Below are 10,000 nucleotides of genomic sequence, written 5' to 3' on the forward strand. Positions count from 1 at the left end.
CTAAACCTGAAACAATGATAAACTCTAAACCCTAAACCCTTAACCTAAACCACCCTAAATCTTAAACAATCCTAAACCCTAAACCTTGAACCCTAAACACTAAACCCTAAACCCTAAACCTAACAATAACCATAACCATAACCCTAACCCCTAACCCTTACCCTAACCCTAACCCTAACCCTAATCCTAACCCTAACCCTAACCCTAACCCTAACCCTAACCGTAAACCTAATCCTAACCCTTACCTTAACCCTAATCCTAACCCTAACCCTAACCCTAACCGTAACCATAACACTAAACTCTAAACCCTAAACCTAATCCACCCTAAACCTTAAACAATCCTAAACCATAAACCTTAGAACCTAAATCCTAAATCTAACAATAAACATAAACCTAACCCTAAATCTAACCCTAACCCTAACCCTAACCCTAAACCCTCCCTGACCTTAACCCTAACCCTAACCCTAACCCTAAACCTAACCCTGACCCTAATCCTAACACTAACCTTATTTCTAATTCTAACCCTAACACTAATCCTAAACTTAAACCTAACCCCCTAATAATAACCCTAACCCTTTCACTAACCCTAACCCCTAACCCTAACCCTAACCCTAACCCTAACACAAACCCTAACACTAACACCTAACTTTTACCCTAACCCTAACCCTAACCCTAACCCTAAACCTAACCCTTACCATAACCCTAACCCTAACCCTAACCCCATCCCTAACCCTAACCCTAACCGTAACCATAACACTAAACTCTAAACCCTAAACCTAATCCACCCTAAACCTTAAACAATCCTAAACCATAAACCTTAAACCCTAAACCCTAAATCTAACAATAAACCTAAACCTAACCCTAAATCTAACCCTAACCCTATCCCTAACCCTAAACCTAACCCTGACCCTAACCCTAACCCTAATCCTAACACTAACCATAACCCTAACCCTAACACTAACCCTAAGCTTAACCCTAACCCTAACCCTAACCCTAACCCTAACTCTAACCCTAACCCTAACCCTAACCGTAACCATAATACTAAACTCTAAACCCTAAACCTAATCCACCCTTAAACTTAAACAATCCTAAACCATAAACCTTAAGCCCTAAACCCTACATCTAACAATAAACCTAAACCTAACCCTAAATCTAACCCTAACGCTAACCCTAACCCTAAACATAAACCTGCACCTAACCCTAATCCTAATCCTAACACTAATCATAACCCAAACACTAACCCGAACCCTAATCCTAAACCTAACCCTAAATATCACACTATCCCTAATCCTAACACTAAACCCTAAACTTTAATTCTAAGCCTAACCCTAACCCTACCCTTAACCCTAACCCTAACCATATTTCTAAACCTAACCCTGACCCTAATTATAACACTAACCCTATTTTTAATTCTAACCCTAACACTAATCCTAAACTAAAACCTAAACCCCTAATAATAACCCTAACACTAAACCTAACCCTAACCCTAACCCTAACCCTAACCCTAACACTAACCCCTAACCCCTAACACTAACCCTAACCCAAACCCCTAACCCTAACCCTAACCCTAACCCGAACCTTAACCCTAACCCTAACCCTAACCCTAACCCTATCCCTAACCCTAACCCTTATTCTAACACTAACACTAACCTTAACCCTAACCCTAACCTTAACCCTCACCCTAACCCTCACCTTAACCCTAAACCTAACCCTAACACTAACCCTAACACCCTAAATCCTAAACCCTAAACCCCAAAACCCTAAACACTAATTCCAAAAGCACCCTAAACCCTAAATTATAAACACTAAACGCTAAAAAACCCTAAACACTAAACCCTAAAAACTAAACCCTAAACAAGCCTAAACCCTAAAACCATTAACACTATACCCTAAACAACCCTAAACCCTTAACCCTAAACATTATACTCTAAACCCTAAAACACTATACAACCTTAAACCCTAAACCTTAAAATATCCTAAATCATAAATCCTGAACAACCCTAAACACTAAATTATAAAAAACCCTAAAAAACCCTAAACAACTCTAAACGCTAAAACCTAAACAACCCTAACCATTAAACAATCTTAAACGCTAAATTCTGTACCCTAAACCTAAACCACCCTAAAACTTAAAAAATCCTAAACCCTAAACCTTAAACCATAAACCCTAAATTTTAAACCATAAATCTAAGAATAACAATAAACCTAACCCTATCCCTAAACCTAAACCTAACCCTAACCCCAACCCTAACCTTAACCTCATAACCCTAACCCTAACATTAAGCCTAACATAAACCCATAACCCTAACTATAACCCTAACTCTAACGCTAATGCTAACCCTAACCCTAACCCTAACCCCTTAACCTTAATCCCTAAATCCTAAACCCTGAACAACCATAAATCCTAAACCCTGAACAACCCTAAATCATAAACCCTGAATAACCCTAAACACTAACCTCTAAACAACCCTAAACAACCCTAATCACTAAACCATAAACAACCCGCAACACTAAACCCTAAACAACCCTATACCTTAAACCTTAAACACTAAACCCTAAATAACCCTAAACCCTAAACCATTAACACTATACCCTAAACAACACTAAACAATAAACCCAAAACAACCCTAAAACCTAAACCTTAAACACTAAACCTTAAAAAACCCTAAACCCTAAACACTAAACCCTAAACAACCCTAAACTTTTAACCCTAAACACTATACCCTAAACAACCCTAAACCTTAAACAATCCTAAACTCTAAACCCTAAACCTAACCTAAACCACCCTAAATCTTAAACAATCCTAAACCCTAAACCTTAAACCCTAAACACTAAACCCTAAACCCTAAACCTAACAATAACCATAACCCTAACCCTAACCCCTAACCCTTACCCTAACCCTAACCCTAACCCTAATCATAACCCTAACCCTAACCCTAACCCTAAACCTAACCCTAACCCTAAACCTAACCCTAACCTTAACCCTAATCCTAACCCTAACACTAACCCTAACCGTAACCCTAACCCTAAACCTAATCCTAACCCTAACCCTAACCCTAACCCTAACCCTAACCCTAACCCTAACCCTAACCCTAAACCTAATCCTAACCCTAACTTAACCCTAATCCTAACCCTAACCCTAACCCTAACCGTAACCATAACACTAAACTCTAAATCTAAACCTAATCCACCCTAAACCTTAAACAATCCTAAACCATAAACCTTAGACCCTAAATCCTAAATCTAACAATAAACCTAAACCTAACCCTAAATCTAACCCTAACCCTAACCCTAACCCTAAACGCTCCCTGACCCTAACGCTAACCCTAAACCTAACCCTGACCCTAATCCTAACACTAACCCTATTTCTAATTCTAACCCTAACACTAATCCTAAATTAAACCTAACCCCATAATAATAACCCTAACCCTTTCACTAATCCTAACCCCTAACCCTAACCCTAAGCCTAACCCTAAACCTAACCTAACCCTAACCCTAACCCTAACCCTAACCCTAACCCTAACCCTAACCTAACCCTAACCCTAACCCTAACCCTAACACAAACCCTAACACTAACCCCCTAACTTTTACCCTAAACCTAATGCTAACCCTAAACCTAACCCTTACCATAACCCTAACCCTAACCCTAACCCTAACCCTTACCATAACCCTAACCGAAACCATAACACTAAACTCTAAACCCTAAACCTAATCCACCCTAAACCTTAAACAATCCTAAACCATAAACTTAAACCCTAAACCCTAAAACTAACAATAAACCTAAACCTAACCCTAAATCTAACCCTAACACTATCCCTAACCCTAAACCTAACCCTGACCCTAACCCTAACCCTAATCCTAACACTAACCATAACCCTAACCCTAACACTAAACATAAACCTGACCCTAACCCTAATCCTAATCCTAACACTAATCATAACCCAAACACTAACCCTAACCCTAACCCTAAACCTAACCCTAAACCTCACACTATCCCTAATGCTAACACTAAACCCTAAACTTTAATTATAACCCTAACCCTAACCCTACCCTTAACCCTAACCCTAACCATATTTCTAAACCTAACCCTGACCCTAATCCTAACACTAACCCTATTTCTAATTCTAACCCTAACACCAATCTTAAACTAAAACCTAACCCCCTAATAATAACCCTAACGCTAAACCTAACCCTAACCCTAACCCTAACCCTAACACTAACCCCTAACCCCTAACACTAACCCTAACCCAAACCCCTAACCCTAACCCTAACCCTAACCTTAACCCTAACCCTAACCCTAACCCAAACCCTATCCCTAACCCTAACCCTTATTCTAACACTAACACTAACCTTAACCCTAACCCTAACCTTAACCCTCACCCTAACCCTCACCTTAACCCTAAACCTAACCCTAACACTAACCCTAACACCCTAAATCCTAAACCCTAAACCCCGAAAAACCCTAAACACTAATTCCATAAGCACCCTAAACCCTAAACTATAAACACTAAACGCTAAAAAACCCTAAACCCTAAACCCTAAACACTAAACCCTAAACAAGCCTAAACCCTAAAACCATTAACACTATACCCTAAAAAACCCTAAACCCTTAACACTAAACATTATATCCTAAACCCTAAAACACTATACAACCTTAAACCCTAAACGTTAAAATATCCTAAATCATAAATCCTGAACAACCCTAAACACTAAATCATAAACAACCCTAAAAAACCCTAAACAACTCTAAACGCTAAAACCTAAACAACCCTAAACATTAAACAATCTTAAACGCTAAACCCTATACCCTAAACCTAAACCAACCTAAAACTTAAAAAATCCTAAACCCTAAACCTTAAACCATAAACCCTAAATTTTAAACCATAAATACAAGAATAACCATAACCCTAACCCTAACCCTAAACCTAAACCTAACCCTAACCCCAACCCTAACCTTAACCCCATAACCCTAACCATAACCTTAAGCCTAACATAACCCCATAACCTTAACTCTAACCCTAACTCTAACCCTAATGCTAACCCTAACCCTAACCCTAACCCTAACCTTAACCCCTTAACCTTAATCCCTAAATCCTAAACTCTGAACAACAATAAATCCTAAACCCTGAACAACCCTAAATCATAAACCCTGAATAACCCTAAACACTAACCTCTAAACAACCCTAAACAACCCTAATCACTAAACCATAAACAACCCTAAACACTAAACCCTAAACAACCCTATACCCTAAACCTTAAACACTAAACCCTAAATAACCATAAACCCTAAACCATTAACACTATACCCTAAACAACACTAAACTCTAAACCCAAAACAACCCTAAAACCTAAACCTTAAACACTAAACCTTAAACAACCCTAAACCCTAAACACTAAACCCTAAACAACCCCAAAATTTTAACCCTAAACACTATACCCTAAACAACCCTAAAACTTAAACAATCCTAAACTCTAAACCCTAAACCCTTAACCTAAACCACCCTAATCTTAAACAATCCTAAACCCTAAACCTTAAACCCTAAACACTAAACCCTAAACCCTAAACCTAACAATAACCATAACCCTAACCCTAACCCCTAACCCTTACCCTAACCCTAACCCTAACCCTAATCCTAACCCTAACCCTAACCCTAACCCTAACCCTAACACTAACCCTAACTCTAACCCTAAACCTAATCCTAACCCTAACCTTAACCCTAATCCTAACCCTAACCCTAACCCTAACCCTAACCGTAACCATAACACTAAACTCTAAACCCTAAACCTAATCCACCCTAAACCTTAAACAATCCTAAACCATAAACCTTGGACCCTAAATCCTAAATCTAACAATAAACCTAAACCTAACCCTAAATCTAACCCTAACCCTAACCCTAACCCTAAACCCTCCCTGACCCTAACCCTAACCCTAACCCTAACCCTAACCCTAACCCTAACCCTAACCCTAAACCTAACCCTGACCCTAATCCTAACACTAAACCTATTTCTAATTCTAACACTAACACTAATCCTAAACTTAAACCTAACCCCCTAATAATAACCCTAACCCTAACACTAACCCTAACCCCTAACCCTAACCCTAACCCTAACCCTAACCTAACCCTAACCCTAACCCTAACCCTAACACTAACCCCTAACCCTTACCCTAACCCTAACCCTAACCCTAACTTTAACCATTACCCTAACCGTAACCCTAACCCTAACCCTAACCCTAACCCTAACACTAACTATAACCATAACACTAAACTCTAAACCCTAAACCTAATCCACCCTAAACCTTAAACAATCCTAAACCATAAACCTTAAACCCTAAACACTAAATCTAACAATAAACCTAAACCTGACCTTAAATCTAACCCTAACCCTAACCCTAACCCTAAACCTAACCCTGACCCTAACCCTAACCCTAATCCTAACACTAACCATAACCCTAACCCTAACCCTAACCCTAACCCTAACCCTAACCCTAACGATAAACCTAACCCTAACCCCTTAAACTTAATCCCTAAATCCTAAACCCTGAACAACCATAAATCCTAAACCCTGAACAACCCTAAATCATAAATCCTGAATAACCCTAAACACTAACCTCTAAACAACCCTAAACAACCCTAATCACTAAACCATAAACAACCCTAAACACTAAACCCTAAACAACCCTATACCCTAAACCTTAAACACTAAACCCTAAATAACCCTAAACCCTAAACCATTAACACTATACCCTAAACAACACTAAACATTAACCCAAAACAACCCTAAAACCTAAACCTTAAACACTAAAACTTAAACAACCCTAAACCCTAAACACTAAAGCCTAAACAACCCTAAATTTTAACCCTAAACACTATACCCTAAACAACCCTAAACCTTAAACAATCCTAAAGTCTAAACCCTAAACCCTTAACCTAAACCACCCTAAATCTTAAACAATCCTAAACCCTAAACCTTAAACCCTAAACACTAAACCCTAAACCCTAAACCTAACAATAACCATAACCCTAAACCTAACCCCTAACCCTTACCCTAACCCTAACCCTAACCCTAACCCTAACCCTAACCCTAACCCTAACCCTAACCCTAACCCTAACCCTAACTCTAAACCTAATCCTAACCCTAACCTTAACCCTAATCCTAACCCTAACCCTAACCCTAACCCTAACCGTAACCATAACACTAAACTCTAAACCCTAAACCTAATCCACTCTAAACCTTAAACAATCCTAAACCATAAACCTTAGACCCTAAATCCTAAATCTAACAATAAACCTAAACCTAACCCTAAATCTAACCCTAACCCTAACCCTAACCCTAAACCCTCCTGACCCTAACCCTAACCCTAACCCTAACCCTAACCCTAACCCTAAACCTAACCCTGACCCTAATCCTAACACTAACCCTATTTTTAATTCTAACCCTAACACTAATCCTAAACGTAAACCTAACCCCCTAATAATAACACTTACCATAACACTAACCCTAACCCCTAACCTTAACCCTAACCCTAACCCTAACCCTACCCCTAACACTAACCCCTAACCCTTACCCTAACCCTAACCCTAACCCTAGCCATTACCCTAACCCTAACCCTAACCCTAACCCTAACCCTAACCCCAACCCTAACCCTAACCCTAACCCTAACCCCTTAACCTTAATCCCTAAATCCTAAACCCTGAACAACCATAAATTCTAAACCCTGAACAACCCTAAATCATAAACCCTGAATAACCCTAAACACTAACCTCTAAACAACCCTAAACAACCCTAATCACTAAACCATAAACAACCCTAAACACTAAACCCTAAACAACCCTATACCCTAAACCTTAAACACTAAACCCTAAATAAACCTAAACCCTAAACCATTAACACTATACCCTAAACAACACTAAACATTAACCCAAAACAACCCTAAAACCTAAACGTTAAACACTAAAACTTAAACAAGCCTAAACCCTAAACACTAAAGCCTAAACAACCCTAAACTTTTAACCCTAAACACTATACCCTAAACAACCCTAAACCTTAAACAATCCTAAAGTCTAAATCCTAAACCCTTAACCTAAACCACCCTAAATCTTAAACACTCCTAAACCCTAAACCTTTAACCCTAAACACTAAACCCTAAACCCTAAACCTAACAATAACCATAACCCTAACCCTAACCCCTAACCCTTACCCTAACCCTAACCCTAACCCTAATCCTAACCCTAACCCTAACCCTAACCCTAGCCCTAACCCTAACCCTAACTCTAAACCTAATCCTAACCCTAACCTTAACCCTAATCCTAAACCTAACCCTAAACCTAACCCTTACCGTAACCATAACACTAAACTCTAAACCCTAAACCTAATCCACCCTACACCTTAAACAATCCTAAACCATAAACCTTAGACCCTAAATCCTAAATCTAACAATAAACCTAAACCTAACCCTAAATCTAACCCTAACCCTAACCCTAACCCTAAACCCTCCCTGACCCTAACCCTAACCCTAACCCTAACCCTAAACCTAAACCTAACCCTGACCCTAATCCTAACACTAACCCTATTTCTAATTCTAACCCTAACACTAATCCTAAACTTAAACCTAACCCCCTAATAATAACCCTAACCCTAACACTAACCCTAACCCCAAACCTTAACCCTAACCCTAACCCTAACCCTAACCCTAACACTAACCCCTAACCCTTACCCTAACCCTAACCCTAACCCTAACCCTAAACCTAACCATTACCCTAACCCTAACCCTAACCCTAACACTAACCCTAACACTAACCGTAACCATAACACTAAACTCTAAACCCTAAACCTAATCCACCCTAAACCTTAAACAATCCTAAACCATAAACCTTAAACCCTAAACCCTAAATCTAACAATGAACCTAAACCTGACCCTAAATCTAACCCTAACCCTAACCCTAACCCTAAACCTAACCCTGACCCTAACCCTAACCCTAATCCTAACACTAACCATAACCCTAACCCTAACCCTAACCCTAACCCTAACCCTAACCCTAACCTTAACCCTAACCCTAAACCTAACCCTAACCCTAACCCTAACACTAACCTTAACCCTAACCCTAACCCCTTAACCTTAATCCCTAAATCCTAAACCCTGAACAACCATAAATCCTAAACCCTGAACAACCCTAAATCATAAACCCTGAATAACCCTAAACACTAACCTATAAACAACCCTAAACAACCCTAATCACTAAACCATAAACAACCCTAAACACTAAACCCTAAACAACCCTACACCCTAAACCTTAAACACTAAACCCTAAATAACCATAAACCCTAAACCATTAACACTATACCCTAAACAACACTAAACACTAAACCCAAAACAACCCTAAAACCTAAACCTTAAACACTAAACTTTAAACAACTCTAAACCCTAAACACTAAACCCTAAACAACCCTAAACTTTTAACCCTAAACACTATACCCTAAACAACCCTAAACCTTAAACAATCCTAAACTCTAAACCCTAAACCCTTAACCTAAACCACCCTAAATCTTAAACAATCCTAAACCCTAAACCTTAAACCCTAAACACTAAACCCTAAACCCTAAACCTAACAATAACCATAACCCTAACCCTAACCCCTAACCCTTACCCTAACCCTAACCCTAATTCTAACCCTTACCCTAACCCTAACCCTAACCCTAACCCTAACCCTAAACCTAATCCTAACCCTTACCCTAACCCTAACTTTAACCCTAACCCTTATCCTAACACTAAACCCTAAACCCTAAACCTAACCCTAACCCTAAAACTAAACTTTAAATTCTAAACCTAATCTACCCTAAACCTTAAACAATCCTAAACCCTAAACTCTGAACCCTAAACCTAACCCGAACCCTAACCCTAACACTAACCATAACCCTAACACTAAATTGTAAACCCTAAATTTAATTTACGATAAACCTTAAACAATCCTAAACCCTAAACCTTAAACCCTAAACCTAA

This window comes from Micromys minutus (assembly GCF_963924665.1).
Source record: "Micromys minutus genome assembly, chromosome: 9".
NCBI lineage: Eukaryota > Metazoa > Chordata > Mammalia > Rodentia > Muridae > Micromys > Micromys minutus.